The 18,941-nt window shown below is 37.9% G+C and overlaps 1 pseudogene; it reads right to left on the bottom strand.

Annotated features, from left to right (window-relative positions):
* Positions 1-342: 342 nt before the first annotated feature.
* On the bottom strand, positions 343-6,862 carry LOC125651308 (uncharacterized; annotated as a pseudogene).
* Between the last annotated feature and the right edge of the window lie 12,079 nt (positions 6,863-18,941).

Raw genomic sequence — 18,941 nt, 5'->3', positions numbered from 1 at the left:
GCTTAACAATCGGTATGAAACACGTCAGACAGCATTTGACCCAATGCGAGGTTGTGCGCACGAAGTAGATCGTTATAACGACCATAGAATTTGCGAAATGCTGACTTCTATCGAGACTGTTGAAACCCCTGCACCATCAACTTGTTTGTCAGTAGTTTGCCTCGATTTAAATACTGACTATACGGAGAACAAGATCTTGCGTATCGAACCAGCCGAGAGACACAAACACCACACGCAGGCGACAATAGAACATTGCCACACAAACATGGGAAGCCGCAATACACTGTGCATTCAACTTCTTTTCTTTTTCCTCTGCCTTTTCCTTTCTTTGGAGGCTTACAACTAGTTATTACATTTGTCACAGGCTAAACTTTCATAAGCATCATCACTAGGTTCCAATTCACACTCTTCTCTACATATATCACATTTGTAGATCTCATCTGGGTGAGAGGTTGCGGGTTCATTTTCATTTGATATAGATGATTGTGCACTGTTGTACTTTTTATCCTTTTTTACAGGTTCTGAATTCTTCTGCCCCCTCTTTCTCCCAGAGCTGTTATTTTTGACCGCAGGGCTTGTTTCTTTTTCCTTGGAATCAGTTCCTTGAATGCTTTAATTGCATCAACAAGGGCTGATTTAATGAAATAGTCGATCACTTCAGCAAAGAGATCAAGGAGCAATAACATGAAAATATTTTCTACTCTGTCATCTGTTTCCAATGACGGAAATAAATTCAGCCAGACTTCCAATAATTCTTCATTACCTAATAATAGGTTTCTGCATTGTCCTTGAAGATGGCAAATATGCAAATGAATGAATTCTGGCTTTAAGTATGTTTGCAGAAGATTGTTAGCTTGTACAAAAAATTTATATACTGATTCATTGACATTAAAAAGTCCTCTTGATGCTCCTTGGTTGTGCAATCTTTCATGATTGGATCATTGGACTCTCTGTTCTCCTCAGAGATTCTGAGCTGCTTCAGTAATTTTTGCTTGTGATGGGAGATTTTTCGTCCAAGTCTGCTACTTTTTGACATTTTGCCAAGTGTCCGCAGCACAAATTTTTGAATTCTCTCAAAAATTTTATGTATGCATGCTCCTGCAAGGTATCTATCTTACTTTGAGCAACAGATGAAGGGGCATGTATTGTCTTGTCAGATTCATCAAATTTGTGCTGTTGTTGTGCAACAATGTCTGAAGCTTTCTTCTTTATTTCTGAGTCCATTATCCAGACTAATAACTTTGTGGAAAATTTATTATGATGAGGGTTCAATGGTCTGGGTTTGAGAAGATTCTCACACAGTCGTGCATGTGTTTCACTCAAAAGAAACTGGTTTAGGGAGGAGTAAGCTGCTACCCAACTCTCCGATTTCTCTGGCTCTTTACTTAACACTGTATGCACCTTGTTATAAAGACATTTCATATGGTGTTGTATGCTTTCATTGTGTACATCAAGAATTTCCTTTGGAATATGTTTCAGAAATTCAGACTCCTGATTTTTATGATTAAAGTCTTCCAAATTCCATGGGCAATCAATTTCAGGTGTATCATGAACAGCTTGCTCTTCCTCATCTTCATCATTAGGTGGTGCTTCCTCTGTGAAATCAATTGTTGGTATCAACTCTGTTGAACAGGGAGTGATATTCTCACAGACCCGTCTGCAGCACTCCAGGGTTTCAAGTGGTTCATTACAATCCTCTGCATAAAAAGCATAAACCTCCTTCGGATGTTTTAAATTAGCTGCCTCTAAATTGAAAATCACGATTCTTGTACCATCTTTGGTTACACTTCTTCCAACTGCTACCCCCATCTGTCCTGGTGCAAAAAACGAAAAGCAATCTACTTGAACGCACTCTAGGGTTTGACCCTGCGCTTTGTGCACAGTAAGTGCAAAGGCTAGGTGGAGTGGATACTGGGATGTCCTTGCGAGAGTTTTTTGTTGCTGTGGGTGGTAAATATAAAAAAGAAACCTTTGCACAGAGATAATGTTGCCATTGATGTTAATCAAATTATCCTTATTCTCCTGTACCTTATGAACAATCCCTCTTGTGCCATTAAAACACCCTTACCAATATTCCTTGTTAGCATTACAGGTGCTCCTTCTTTCAAAATGAGAGTCTTTGGAGCATCACATCTTCTGAGTAGTTGTGTGTCCCCTAAAACATTTTGATATTATATTTACAGGAGATGCTTACTCCTCCTAGGCACCTGATCCCACCTCTGGTGTGTCCAGGGGTCCGTGTTTGCCCAACTATCTATTTTGTATTGCTGGTGGACTGTTAGTCCCCGAGGGTCTCTACAGCCCAATAGCTAAGTACTTCGTTACTAGCTTGAAAATACAGATGTATATTTAATTGCTGTTATAAAATTTAGAAATTCATTTCAAAATTAAGGATTATCTCCCTCATGCATAGCAAGAAGTCAGTCCAGACTACACAAGAGGTCAGTCCAGATACACAAGTCAGTCCAGACTACAAAAGAAGTCAGTCCAAACTACACAAGAAGTCAGTCCAGACTACACAAGAAGTCAGTCCAGACTACACAAGAAGTCAAGTCCAGACTACACAAGAAGTCAGTCCAGACTACACAAGAAGTCAGTCCAGACTACACAAGAAGTCAAGTCCAGACTACACAAGAAGTCAAGTCCAGACTACACAAGAAGTAAGAAGTCAGTCCAGACTACACAAGAAGTCAAGTCCAGACTACACAAGAAGTCAGTCCAGACTACACAAGAAGTCAGTCCAGACTACACAAGAAGTCAGTCCAGACTACACAAGAAGGCAATTGTTGTTGGAGAAGGACAACCATCACACAATTCATTTACTGCCGCAATCAAGTCTGGTTCTGTTTGTCTAACAACCTTCAATTAATAAAATATTGAGTGAAAGTACACGTATCATGCTTGCAAGGGCTAAAATAATAACTATAAATCATTTTTGTCAGGTAAAATGACAGCACATCATATAGTTTTCCACAATTTCTGCAAAAACATTTTCTGCTTGAAACAGTTACACAAACATTTCATTAGAAGCATATATTCATATTTCACACAAATGATTTCACTTATCTGTTACCAGCGAGTCCTTGTCCTATTAGTTAATTTATAAATATGTTTCCACGTGGAATGTACTGTATAATACTAGTTATCCAATAAATGAATGAATTTGTATGCTGTAACCTACTGTGAGTACTGTCTTATTTATTTTTCATTACTGTATTAATATAAAACTTGTCTTGTTTATGTGAAAGATAAAACTTCCTATTCAAGTTCATTTTAACTGTTATTATAAACAACATGTAGTACATATGTGTAGAAAAAACACATTGTTACGTCACATTATTTGTAACCTGCATAAGCAGTTTGTACAGTTGTTTTACACCGTGCTCATTAGCCAATCGAAATACAGCCTTTTTGTCACATACAAAATTATTTGGGAATTTTTAGAGAGACTGTTTGGGTTGTTAAAACTGAACATAGAGAAATTAAAACCCCGTTTCTAGAAATAAAGAAGAGTTTTCTAAATGTACATCAGTAATTCCATAAACATTAAATTATCTCAATAGTAATTAATCCATTTAAAGAGAAAATTCCTGAATTTGTGCCTTGCTAAAATGACTTTTTATAAAGACTGGTATATTTGAACCGTGATGACTCTACAAAAAGTTTTATCTACCTCCAATTCCAGTATACATGTACTGGTATGATGTAGAAAGTAAATAAGCTCAACAAGGTTGAGAGACATAGTCTAGAAACCTCTCTCTTACTTACCTTCTTCAAATTGATGTGGTGTGGAAATACCATTTTAGAATGAGGGCTTGTGAAGCAGTAGGATCCGTCATCATTATACCAATGGTGGGAGCTGTTTGAAGTCACCACATGCAATAACCTTAACTGAAACACATATTCTATAAGTGATTTATGATCGTTTTCTTCATAACAATTGTGAACAAGAGGTACTGTGAGCAATGCTCACTAAGAATACCCCCGCTTACCCCAATATCCCAAAGGGTGTTGTTAATAGGTATAAAATACCTCTTTCCTGAGTGTAAAAATAAGATATGCCTTTGTAGAAGAAAATGGAAGATATAGTCCTAACACAAATTCATGGCATCAACCTATAATTTTGACCTTGAGATCAAAGGTCAAGGTCATGGCACATAGTCTCATGGTGATACACTCATGTCTTATGGTATGACTATGTCAAAACCCTATAATCAATTTTGACCTTGAGGTCATGAAGGTACATGACACATCGTCTCATGATGATACACTCATGTGTCAAATATGGTATGCCTATGTCAAAGAACAAAGAAGTTATAGCCCGGACACAAATCCATTGTAAAAAAAAACCCTTTAATTTTGACCTTGATGTCAAGGTCATATAGAGGTCATGAAGGCATTCGACACATCGTCTCATGGTGATCCACCTGTGTGTCAAATATGGTATGCCTAAGTCAAAGATCAAAGAAGTTAAGGCCCGGACACGAATCTGCACAGACAGACAGACGGACGGACAGAGACACAGAGTGATTCCTATATACCCCCCTAAACTTCGTTCGGGAGGTATAAATATGGATGCAACATGTATCCAACACATGAAGACAGTTTATAAATTTACCTGTATTCCCCCAAATACACGGTCACTGTCACGAACAAATCTGCAAACCGACTCAACCATCTTAAATACTTTTCTGGAAAGCATTCCAATTTCATATATAAAAAGTAAATCTGTTTTCATTATCCTTCCTCTTACCGCTGCAAATTTTTCATCATTCATCATTAGTTCGTGTAATGTTTCTTCTGAATATCTACAATCCATTATCCTACACCAGTGGTGTAATGTCGTTGATCCCATACCCAACTGCGTACTGGCCATTCCTGTTATTGCTGTAATTGCTACTTCTCGACATGCAGATGATAATTTTATAAGGCTCCTGAAAATGCAAAAAATGTTGATTATTGATGTGTTATTTCCATCAATTCTGGGCTTTCTCTAAACTACAGAGAGTGTTTATCTGGGCAGATATTGCTAAATGACATCCATGAAAAAGGCTAAAAAGTTTTTCATTGAACACCAGCTTCCTGTTCCTGCTCCAGATATATATGTCAAGGTTGATATCAGAGCTCTTTCAAACTGAATTTATTTTATATGTATCAACAAAGTATGCGTTACCTCAGTTTAAAAAATGTTGAAAAATATCCTTCACCCTCAACATAGGACACAAATGAGAATATACCATCCTACTGTACTTTTTATGCCCCCGAGATCGAAGAGGGGGGCATATTGTTTTTGTCCTGTCTGTCATTTTGTAATTCTGTCTGAAACTTTAACCTTGCTAATAACTTTTGAACAGTAAGTGATAGAGCTTTGATATTTCACATGAGTATTCCTTGTGATAAGACCTTTCCGTGGGTACCAATATTTTTGACCCCGTGACCTTGACCTTGGAGTTTGACCTACTTTTTGAAAACTTTAACCTTGCTAATAACTTTTGAACAGTAAATGATAGAGCTTTGATTTTTCACATGAGTATTCCTTGTGACAAGACCTTTCCGTGGGTACTAACGTTTTTTAACCTTGACCTTGGAGTTTGACCTACTTTCTGAAAACTTTAACCTTGCTAATACCTTTTGTACAGTAAGAGATAGAGTTTGATATTTCACAAGAGTATTCCTTGTGACAAGACATTTTCGTGGGTGCCAACATTTTTGACCCCGTGAACTTGACGTTTGACCTACTTTTTGAAAACTTTAACCTTGCAAATACCTTTTGAACAGTAAGTGATAGAGCTTTGATATTTCACATGAGTATTCCTTGTTACAAGACCTTTCCGTGGGTACCAACATTTCTGACCCTGTGAACTTGACCTTGGAGTTTGACCTACTTTTTGAAAACTTTAACCTTGCTAATAACTTTTGAACAGTAAAAGATAGAGCTTTGATATTTCACATGAGTATTCCTTGTTACAAGATCTTTCCGTTGGTATTGAACCTTTTGACCTTGACATTTGACCTACTTTAATTTTTTTTTACATTGGTCATAACTTCTAAATGGTAAATATTAGAGCTTTCGTATTGTACATGAGCATTTCTTTTGACAAGATCTTTCTACTGGTACCAAGATATTTGCCCTTGTGACCTTGACCATCTTCGGAATCGGCCATTATCGGGGGCATTTGTGTTTCACAAACACATCTTGTTCATTTGGCAACACACATATCCAAGACCTACAAATAGAATGTCCTCTAACCAACTGCATCAATGGAGAACCTATAAAGTGCATTATGAAATTCATGCAAAAAAGTTTTTGTACTGAAATAAACAGTGGATATGGAATTCCCCTTAATCAACAAACCATTGACAGTGTCTTATCTCTAGTGCAAAAACTGAAGTTGTGTATAGGCAACACATGTATGTTTACAAACCAATCCTGTGTGAAAGAAGAGTGGTCATTATTACATGATGAAAATTCTATGGAGTCAAGATACAGGAGCCAAAAGTGCCAGGTTCTATTGAGTTTACTTTCACCCTCTACCTGTTGCAGAGCTTGTTCAGAATCCTACAACAATGCAAAGAAAAGACATGAGGCAAAGGAAGAAGGGGAAATGATTGTAAAACCTCAATCTGAGAAATTACAACCTGAAAATTTTATAACATTGAAAGAAGATGATGAGAGAGATATGAACCGGGCAGTACCCGAAAATTTGCAAACTCTCCTGGAGAACCAACAGGAATTCAAACAGTAAAAATCCACGACAGAGACGCTGGGACCCGAAAGTAATCAGTGTGTGCCTTGGTCTTTATATTAAGTCACCAAGTGCTTACGAGCAGCTGAGGAATGCACGTTTTCTAGTTCTGCCATCAAAACGTTTGCTACAATATTATAAGAACTCTGTAAAACAAGAAGTAGGGTTTTGTGAAGGAAACATAAAGTGGATGGCAATGGAATGTGTTCGACAGAAAGTTTCTGAGTTTAGAAAACATGGAGGACTTGTAATTGATGAAATATCAATCCAGGATGACTTAACCATTGAACGACAAGGGGATTCGTGGAAGCTGGTTAGTATGGTGGACATGGGAGAGACAAACAACAATATACCAGCGATATGCAATAAAGAAAAGAAGGTTCAGCTGGCAACTCATGCTCTACAGTATGTTTTTCATGAATTTACAGGTTTCAGGTAGGAAATTGATTTGTCAAAAAATATATCCCAGACCATTTCCCTAATTTCAGAAAATCTTGAACCAAGCACATCATAAAGTTTATATTTTTGAAACATATTGAACTAACTCATAATTCTTTCTTATTATTGTATTTAATAATTACATGTCTGATTACCTTTTAGGTGGCCTGTGGCATATTTTGGTTCCAATCCAGCAACAGCTCACCAGTTGCACAACACCTTCTGGGAATGTATTGATGAACTGTCACAGAAGGGGTTCACAGTGGACTATGAAATGATGGATGGTGCCTCTACTAACAGGTTATTCACCAACATGTTGTTTCGAGACAAGCCAGCTACAAGTCAATGGATGTTTCGAGATATATAAAATAGACAACATACATGTACCATATGTGCTATTCAAGATATAATGCACTGCATAAAAAAGACTCCTAACAACATTGAATATAGCAAAGCCCAAAATAAGTCGGCACCTGGCAGGTACTTGATGCTTCATGACAGACCAATTATATGGGATCATTGGGATGCTTGCTTTAAGTTTAATTGCCAGAGTGGATTTAGGGTACATAGAAACCTCACGCGAGAGCACCTAGAGTTGACTCCTGCATCAAAAATGAGGAACAAGCTAGCAGTAGATGTGCTAAGGATATGCTATACTTAATGAAGTCATATCAGCAAACTATAGAGGACCCAGAAACCCTGGCATCATCAGTTGCCCTACTGGAGCACACATCAACTCTGATAGAGATATTATGTGACAGAAACCGGCCAATATCAGCAATGTCTGACAACAGGTTGCACCAGATTACCACTGCCAGCCAGTTTTTCCTAGATTGGGAGAAACAAGTCAATGACTCTGTATTCCTTGTAAGTTCCAAAAACTATCTGACCAAGGAGACTTCTGAAGACATTCAATCTGTTCTTCTTGGCTTTATTTCATTATGTCAACAGCATGTATCTAGTGGAAACACTATCAACCCTGGTTATATGAACTCAAGACATTGTGTAAAATTTGTTTTGTCAACAAAGAGACATTAGAAATGGGCTGAATACCAATCCCACACTCTCTCAATATGGTCCAGCCAACACTGCCATCATTCTCGGCCAAGCAACGGTGTCAAATAAGTCAAACTCTTGCGACTCTGCATCTTATTTTAAAGCTACCACCAAGCGTGCATTAAAACCTGCAGCAATAAAGAGTAAGAAGATGAAGTGTATCCGAGTTTTTAACAGGTATTTACTTCTTTAGTACAGGCCAAATGAAAATTTATTAGGGTGTATACATGTGTATGTGATCAGAAGGAAACAATCACTTTGATGTAATGGAGTCATTTATTTGCTATTCATTACAAGAATTGAGTACTTGTGATTTGGATAACGATTTCAACAATTCATTTACCTGACCAAATATTAAATTAATTTGTCAACTTTCATCATTTTAAGTCTGTGTGTGTATCTTACAATAAGAATTAACATATTTTAAAGCCCTGAATTATGTTGGCCTCAAGTAACATAATATTCTGGGGCTTCCTATCACTGACGGACAAATATTCTTGTATTGTTGCCGAGAAGGCATATGATACATGCTATGTAACATTTTTCCAGATAATTTTCTTCAATTCTGATCAAACAACATTTACCCCACCATTTTGAATATTGATTATTGTTGCTTAACAAATTCCTCATTACTATGCAGAATAATTGTATGCAAGGGTGATATACCTGTTTTGGGAGGGCAATATAACTGGTTTTTTATGTAAAAAGAAGCACTGCAGGTTTGGTGTGTTAAAATGACTAAAGCTGAATGCATCATTACAGTGTGTAATTTAAACTATAGAAATGCATATTTATAGCACAAGTTTACTATCCAATGTGTTCAGGCTATTTATAACACAAGTTCACTATCCAATGTGTTCAGACTAAAATTCAATATCCAATTTTGAGATGATCTTTGGTATAATTGACCACATGATATACATGCATTTATTTTTGTTCATTAAGCTGATATGACATTTTTAAAATTTCAAGTTCTTATCATAATATTAAAATGCATCCTCTTTAATAATGCAAACGCAAACTTCAGTAAGTGTGTTTTTCCTGTTCCACACTGCCCAGTGATAATAAAACTGTGGCCAGTTTCGGTCAGCATCCTCGCTCTTTCGACTTCCATCTCTGTGTTTTGACAAATCACGCGAAATGTTCCGGAAAAGAATACTACAATGGTTTTACTTTTAAGTTTATTCAGTGCAGAGCTGTTGTTTATGTGACGTCAGCGCATGGCAGTGGCCAGTGGCAGAAATTTTTGAAAAGAGGAAAGTAATGGTTGACTGCGTCTATATTTCGGTGCATTTGAAGCGGTGGAATACAAGAACAATCAATTTTGGGCACAGAACTTTGTGCAGGCTAAAGGTTAGGCACTTTCATTTTCCCTGAAAATTCGGCTCCGAATCGACGAGGGGGTTAAAAAGTCGTTGCAGACCTGGTGTATTTATATATAGAGGAGGTATATATATATATATATATATCACTGGTCAATCATATAACGGCTTATTGATAGAAATTCAGAGGCCTGTGGTTCCACCCAGAGTCTGTTGGCATCACTGAAAAGTTTGCGAAAATGGAACTTGTGTTTATCTGTCCGGAATGTGTCAGATTAAGCGGGAATATTTAATTTTGAAGGGTTTATTCCTCAGTAGTGTTCAGTATTTAAGACGTATTAATCAATAAGGATAGGGGATTTCAGTCAGGTTAGCTTTTGTATTAAGACTAGGTGTCTTGAAGTGCAAGTGTCGGGCAGGTTCAGGGTTTAGGTGTTCTAGTGTTAAGGTTGGTTGGGTCTCGGAAGACGCCCGTGATCCCCTTCCACTGAAATGGCCGGGATTCTGGAAGGTGTTCACTGTCGACTATATGCTGCCATGGAATAAACAAAGCTCAGAACCAGGGATCATCCGGAAGCAGACGTAGACCGGGCTGAGATGAAGGACCTGACTAACCAGATGGCTGGAACGTGTTCAAATTAGGATGGATTGAAGTGTGCAATACCATGTGTCTAGTTATGTTTTATCATTCAGACTTTAATTGGTTAAAAGCAAATTTTGATGTATTTACTTTCACGAGACTGTCTATTTTGGCATTAACTTGTTTATTCTTCACTCTTTTATAAATGGGTGAGGGTATATAGTAGTGGTTCTTTAAGAAATAGATTTTATATTTGAAAATACCTGAGGGTATGAACTGTACGTGATGTTTCACGGCGGCATACTAACGCGCTTCATAAAAAGTATGCTGGCGCACGTGAAGCGCTGAAGTCAATACCCTCCTGTATTTTCAAAAATGAAAATTTATTTTTCTTATGTACATTCTACTTTCATTTCTATCGGAGACGTAATAGCCGTTGAATTAGACGTACTATATTAATCAAGATCAATACGCGCATCGTTCACAACCGCGGAGCATTCACGAGGAAATGACTATAATTACAATTAGGCAAAAACATTGGGAATGTACATGTATACATCAAATAATAGGACCTGTACCTCGCGCGCTTTAGCAGAGATTCATGTGAAGACACACGCGTGAGATGTGTATATGCCGGCTGTTTTGTGCTGGTGATGTTAGATAAGCTCTTTTTAATTTGTGATCAACGTGTCTCGAATTATTTACCTGCGGAAAACCCCTACTGATCAAACAAGTTTAACAGAAATTCGATATCTCTAATGTTTTAAATAGACCTTGTTAATCTTTAAATCACCTAGGGGACTAAAACATGATTACATCATATATGCTGTATTTCTGAAAATCTGTCGATTTCGCAAATGAGATGCCTACTGCATTCATCTATTCCTGGGTCTGTACTGTTCCGTCCTTACATGTTACTTACCACTGACATCGGCGTTTTTTTTGTTTTTTTTTGCAAAACGCATGCTTCTTTACAGAGTTAAATTTAGCCTTCTGCAAAATTCCAGGACGTTACGGCAATTAAATTCATGGCTTTGATTTTGCTATTGGCTTTAGTAAGTACTAGTATCACAATTTTATTGTTTTTATTAAGGATCCCCACTACATGAAACCATTATACCATGATTCCGGAAAAATTCCCTAACGGTTTCACACCGAAGGAGGTGCAACTAAATTCCATTACGAAAACATGATTATTCAAACATTATTTCAATTCATAGTTTAAAGGAAATGACATATTTTGCTTAAAAACAAGCAACATGATTCCATCTACGTTACCTTTAGATTCAAATGAATTGAAGTTTTAAAATCCTATTTCAAATTTTAGCAATTCCATTCAACTTTAATGGGCAATGAAGGGGGGGGGGGTATCGTGATCAAATTCTGTGAAGCAAGTAGATCAGATCACATAGCGAACCAGCTCCAATGTTCTTTGCAATTGTGATCATGAACGCGCTATAATGCGAGTATGAATCTTGATTATAAATGTATAGATTTTGTCTAACGACTGGGAATCCCGACAGAAATGAAAGTAGAATGTAGATATAAGAAAAAAATTCTTCTTTGAAAGTACATAAGGGAATGATTGATTGATTAAATATTGTTTAACCTCTCGAGAGTTTTTCACTTATATGGAGACGTCATCATTGCCGGTGAAGAGCTGCATTTAGGCCTATGCTCGGCGCTTACGGCCTTTGAGCAAAGGGGGGGATCTTTATCGTGCCACACCTGCTGTGACACGGGGCCTCGGTTTTTGCGGTCTCATCCGAAGAACCGCCCCATTTATAGTCACCTCTTACGACAAGCAAGGGGTACTGAGGACCTATTCTAACCTGGATCCCCACGGTTTCATAAGGGAATGATCTACAACGCGATTCATAAACTATGCCGGAAAAACTAAAGCAATGAACTACGGTACAACGCGCTTCATGAACTATGCCGGAAAAACGTCGCAGTTATTTTCGAAATTTGAATGTATTTCATAAATCAATATCACTCGTGGTCTCCCTAGTCCCTCCTCCTTCAATGCTGCTGGCTGTCTTTGACTTCGGATTATACAATTCTCGATATAATAGTTTGAAAATCTTCAGGTTAAATATTGGACCGTTTAGCTTTGCTTAATGGAGTGTCCATTTTCCAGAATTCTTTTGGTTTCTTGTTTTTTCGTGACACATCTCTTTGATGTTTAGTCCCCTACCGACTAAGCCGAAGGGGACTTTAGGTTTGCGCTCCGTCCGTCTGTTTGTCCGTCAGTCCAGTTTTCCACCTTTTTTCTCTGTTCTTGCAGATATTCATTTTATATTTGGTATATTGCTTTCCCATAACAAGTTACAGATCAAATTCGAATTTTGTCTCGGTCCGTTGATTTTTCAATAAGTTATGGCCCTTGGACTTAGAAAAATAGCATGAATTATCAGTTTTCCAGACTTTTTTTTTTTTTTTTTTTTTGGTTGTGCTTGCAGATATTCATTTGATATTTGGTACATTGCTTTGCCATAACAAGTTACAGATCAAGTTCGAATTTCATCTCGGTCCGTTGATTTTCCATTAAGTTATGACCCTTGGACTTAGAAAAATAGCATGAATTGTTAGTTTACATCCAAGTTTCTTAACTCTGTAGATAAGAGTACTACACTCATTAAAACTTCTAGGATACATGTAGTAATACAACAATATAGCTAAATTATTCATGATCACCTACATGTCACAGTTTATTGACTTGGTTAAAACCTAAACCTAATTATAAATTGGTCATTTTTGCTGGTCTAGTCTCTACTCGAATAGTAGTTGATTTCCAACCATTCCTATCCTGGTTCCCCAATTTTCGCTTTTACCATAACCTACATAATGAACTTTGGATATTGTTGTGGTACAGTAATTTTTGAAACCGGTAGGGGACTATGTATGGCCATGCAATACTCAGAATGCTTGTTGATGCAATCTTCATCATGATACTCTTATATACTTTCTTATGCTCGAACATTTCTGTCCAATTTATGTTGTCTTCATATGCAATTAAACGTTGAATTATCCCGTGGAGATCCGGGTTAGAATTGGTCCTCAGTATCCCATGCTTGTCGTAAGAGGCGACTAAAGGGGGCGGTCCTTCGGATGAGACCGCAAAACCCGAGGTCCCCTGTCACAGCAGGTGTGGCACGATAAAGATCCCTCCCTGCTCAAAGGCCGTAAGCACCGAGCATAGGCGTAAATTTTGCAGCCCTTCACCGGCAGTGTTGACGTCTCCATATGAGTGAAATATTCTCGAGAGGGACGTAAAACAATATTCAATCAATCAATCACAAGTTCTCACATCATTTCATTAAAAAGGGGAAATGGATTCAGTTGAAGAAATTTTCTTGCACAAATTAAATCTAAAGTAAGCTACCGTGAGGATATAGATACTGTTCTCAATGATATCATTTAGGGATTTATCTCTGAGAGAAATGAAAGTGCATCATGTTCCGCAAACTATGACCTGATAGTGATATATCTGATGACGAATTGGAAATGGATTCAAACGTAGTTTTAAATGAGTTCCAAGTAGAAAATACTAGTACCTTTTCGAAGTATAAAAGAGAATACTATTAGTCATTTTGTGACACCTATTTCTGATGCATCTTTGCACCTTCGCGCGAGGACCAACACCAGCTAAAGACAAATGATACACTGATAAGCCCATTGGGATTAACATCATTTCTAACGTTAAGATAAGCATGTGTAAAACACTGGTTAAGTGGCAGTTTTATTCTTAAACTGCAGCCGCAGGGTACGTCGCTAACTGTTAGAACAATTTGTATGTGAAATAACGGTCGCTGTTCTGATGCAGTGAACAAGTAGCAGTGAACAGGATCCAGAAGTAACGTTATGAGTGGGGTTATTTGTGCTTGCAAAACAATGTGTTTCAATGAACGTGATACAAGTAATTTTGTGGATGTATCAGCTCAGTATGTACTGCAAATCAAGACGTGTTTTTCTGTGGAATTTATGATGTAACAAAATTTACGGACAATCTTTAGCTTTCTCTTATTTGACGGGACGTTGGTTTGGTTTTATGTTGTTTAACGTCCTTCTCGAGAATTTTTCACTCATTAGGAGACGTCACTATAACCGATGAAGGGCTACAAATTTTAGGCCTATACTCGGCGCTTACTGCCTATGAGCAGGGAGGTGGGATCTTTATCGTGCCACACCTGCAGTGACACGGAGCAGGCGTGTAGCTGTCTATACGCAAATCGTAACTGCGTACACATTAATTGAGAGAGAGGAGAGAGAGATACTTTGCCGTTAGAGTATTTGTGCCTCAAAGATAATTGCATTATATAATCCCGATTCTTAATTTAATCAGTATCATGTCATGTAGCGGTCAGTCGAATTTGATCGCCGGTGGCCAGTTAGCTCAGTTGGTAGAGCACCTGACTGGAGATGCAGGGCCCGGGTTGGAATCCCGGTCTAGTCCGTTGCATTTTCTCCCTTCCAGTTACAGTCCATTCAATCAAATTTAATTTCAAATCATTAACATCATGTCGAATATCACTTCATACATTTTATATGTTCATGTAGTAGACGGATTAGGATATTCTTTGTTATCAGTAACATTTACCATATATACATGTATATACCATGCAGTCGAAAACAACGGGAAAAATCGTAAAACGAATGTAAATTCAGTCCAAGTACACATGGTGAGTTGGCATAATATAATACTTTAGAAAATGATTTTGAGAATTCTTCTGGGTTTGGAAATTGACAAAAACATGTTTCTTTGCACAAGGCTTTGCCTTTGACCAACTGGGGACCGCATGACGGCCCTCAGATCCCTTGCTATACTTTGCGTTTACTTCATGTCCTTTTTGGCTATACGCGCCTGCGGAACCTCGGTTTTAGCGATCTCATCCGAAGAACCGCCCCATTTAGTCGCCTCTTACGACAATCAAGAGGTACTAATGACCTATTCTAACCCCGATCCTCACGGGACTTGACGGGACGTAAACAAACTGTTAGGAAAAGCTTTTTCTGTGATTGAGCACCAGGGTTGTGTTCAAGTTCGTAGCGACTAGACTAGGATTCGAACCCGCGCCGACAGAGGTGAGAGTAATTAATAACAATTATACATGAGATCGATCACATTATTGTGGCCGAGTGGTTAGAGCATCGCGCTCAAAATCACACGTCCTCTCACCTCTGTCGGCGCGGGTTCGAATCCGATATACGAGAGGTGGTATCAGGTAGCTGCAATAATGCAGTCCTATTCCATTTTTGTTATTCTGACGTTTTCGGGATAGGGCTAAAATTCCATAGGATCTCCGTAATGGTGCAAAATAAGTTTATGAATAATCGATAATAAGCTCTATGTTTTAGTCCCAAATGTTGTTTACAACAAAAGGAGTACCAACTTTGTGCCCAGGCATACCTAATAAAGGTGTTTTTCATTAAATATCATGTATAGCATGCAAAATTCTTCGTCTGCTCCGCCATGCTTGTTATCGCGAGAGGTGGATCTACTGAAAAACCTGAACATTGACAATCGGCGCGAAAATGTAGTTACTCGAACCATTCCGACAAAGAAAGGAAATTCATATGGTTGCAGAAAGAATTTACTTTCTGCTGTTCGTTTTTAACTTGGTTTTAAATTCAAACCTTTCCAATATCGCAATATGAACGTTCACATTGACCATGAACAGTTCAAAAGTGATGTTCATTTCTTAAGTATTACTGTTTTTTTGAAAGGTGAAGATAGCGTACAGTGATCAATCTCATAACTCCTATAAGCAATAAAAAATAGAGAGTAAGGCAAACACGGACCTCTAGACACACCAGAGGTGGGATCAGATGCTCAGGAGGAGTAAGCATCCCCCGTCGACCGGCCACACCCGCCGCGAGACCTACATCCTACATCAGGCAAAAGGAGCCATCCGCAGTCAAAAACAGTGCGCCAAGAACTACCCAACAACCGGCACGAAACACGTCAGAAAGCACCCGACCCAATGATAGGTTGCACCAGTACATTTATGTACACATAACGACAGGATCTGATGGCGTCGATCTACATACGAGATTTATTTGCAGCATTTATTATAGCCCCGAAGCTATTGTTTTACACCGTAACATATGACTGTGACGTCATAGTTACATTCGGGTACAAATAACCACTCGGATCACCTCGGTCGATTCCATCTACATGTAACTTTGGATGTATGCATTCGGCAAATTTTGGCAGATTCCGGTACCCTACATCTAGATGGAATTGACCGAGGTGATCCGAGTGGAATGTATGTTTTTCGCCATAGTACGTATGCAGTGACTTATAACGTGTTTAACGTCACTGATCAACTGGAATTACTGACATCAAGGGACATATTTTTTTAACACTCTCAATATTTGTAACTATTTCCCTTTGAGAATTATGGTGGGTTTTTTTTTTCTCGAAATAGACGGCAGTTTTCTAAGGAAAACTCAATAAATTCATTTTAAAAAACGTATTTTGATCTCTACATTCTGAAAGCGGAAGTTTTTCCGGGAGAGTAAATTGACGACCACAATGCAAATGTTACTCGTAGCTATATATCACTTATATTAACGTCGTATGTCCGAGGCTAGATATAGTGTAGCGGAGGATACCGGAATCTGCTGAAGTTTTCTGAATGTACAAATAACAGCAGACTCTGATGGCGTCGACCTACATACAAGATTTTGCTGTTACGGAAATAAACGAGTGTTCACGATCGATGCATCACTAACTGGTAGCCTACGATTGACCCATGAGGACGTACTGTCTGTAGTACAGTGTGATAAGCATCGGGTAGAGATCGAGTTGACGAGATGTTCTATTTTACTAACATGCTATTAGTCTTTCCCAGACTTAAAATAAAACTAAGTACACTGTAACTTGAACAGTGCTTTTTATCATTAGAAGGAGTTACTAGGACTGCATCATTATTTTTCGATTTTTATTCTTTCAGGTCTAGTGTCGACTTTCGAACTCGTAGTTAATGAGATCCCCCACCCTCTTTATCTGAAAAAAATCTACAAGTAGAATTATGTGTGGTAGGGGAGTATATTTTGATGTCAGAGAAAAGCCATTAAATACAATGCATGTACACCGTGGTGGTTTAACACTCGTTTTTCAGAGAACAATTACCATCCAATGTTTTCTACTATGTTAAGACACAGTTACTCTAAATACATGTACATAATTTGTTTGAATGATATGTCATTAGGTCCCCGCATGAAATGCGGAAGTCCTGTAGTAACCACATTGTCCATCCGTCTGTCTGTCCGTCAACATTTTTGTTGACTCGTAGTTTCCACCGTACACTTTTCAAACTGTGCACAGAAATACTTAAAAGGTTTACAATAAGAGGAAGCCATATATGAATTCTGGGTTCACATCACCTTGTCTTTCTGTATGTATGTCAGCATCTTAATTGTGATGTCAAATGGAGATAATTCAATGATATACATCTATAGATAGTTTAATAAAAAATAATAATAAGGGAAACCGTCCCAACCATGTATGTTTGTAAAGACAATACCACACCTAATCATTACTGTAACAAATACAGATCTCACTTTCCTCTGATATCACTCACCGGGGCCCTTTCTGACTTTGTCAGTTTTCTAGTTCGTCGATAAAACCAGCTGGTGATCGTTTCATGCATATCCAGCAGCGTCTGTGACGTAACTTGAAGCTGTATGGTCAGACCAGGGACGTCTGTGACGTAACTTGAAGCTGTGTGGTCAGACCAATATAGGTCCCTGGGTCAGATATCTGTTCACCTGCTATCTTTATTTCTCTCGAAGTGTACAGAATTACTTTAATGCCGCTGAATTATGTTTGAAAGTTATTAACTTTCCCTCAATTGCTTGAAAACATTTATATGTAAAATATAAATCAGTGAGATTATCTAAAAAGTGGAAGTCATTAATACGTTTGTCAATAGTGGAAACTTAATTCTGCGCATGCGTATCATATTCGATTCAAAAAGTGAAGCATGGAGTTCATTATACAATGTATAACTGGATCATATCCAGTTGATTCTGCTATCTCATTTTTTTTCCATGTCTCCTATGTGTCTATAAATAGATCCATACGCATGAGGGGAATCCCAATATGATGTACATACCTCAGACGCAACTGTCTAAATTTATGTTTGAAAGAGCATAAAACAATGAATATATTTTGGAATTACTAAGAGGTATTTCATTTCTCTTTAATGAAAACGTGAAACACTTATGACTCGGTATTATTGTAACGAAATACACAGATAAGACCACCGATGATTTTACCTCTGGAAGTCTGAGGTAGCAGGGGACATTTTAAAAATGGAAATACCCCATAGTTGAAGTAATATTACATGTGTAAAAATGTATACAATAATTCTAGGATACATATCAAATGTAGCTGAGTGTTTAATAAAAATGTTGATATACAACATGTAGGTGTCACCATGATTCCTACCATATAAATGGGTGCAAATACGAAACTAAGACACGTGGTCAGTTGCTGAAGAAATTCCGGTGAAAACATGCATGGTCCAGCAAAAGGTATAGCTGAGAGGGAAGGTGAATGGCCCCATATGAAAGGTAGATTTTTAAGAAGAGCAGATAGGGTTCTTGATTGTGCACATTGTGTAAATCCCCATGTTTGGTACTGTGAGGGTGGTGCGAATTAGCCCAAATGAGAGAAAATCATAGCAAAAAAGGGGCACCTGCTCAGAGCATGTTTTGTGCACCAGCACCAGTATTTATAGATTACATGTAATTTAGGGTCATGATTTATTAACTACACCAATATGAAAT

Source organism: Ostrea edulis, chromosome 5 (genome assembly GCF_947568905.1).
Source record: "Ostrea edulis chromosome 5, xbOstEdul1.1, whole genome shotgun sequence".
Taxonomy (NCBI): domain Eukaryota; kingdom Metazoa; phylum Mollusca; class Bivalvia; order Ostreida; family Ostreidae; genus Ostrea; species Ostrea edulis.
Note: the sequence above shows the minus strand (reverse complement) of the source record. Positions and strands in the feature narration are given on the sequence as shown.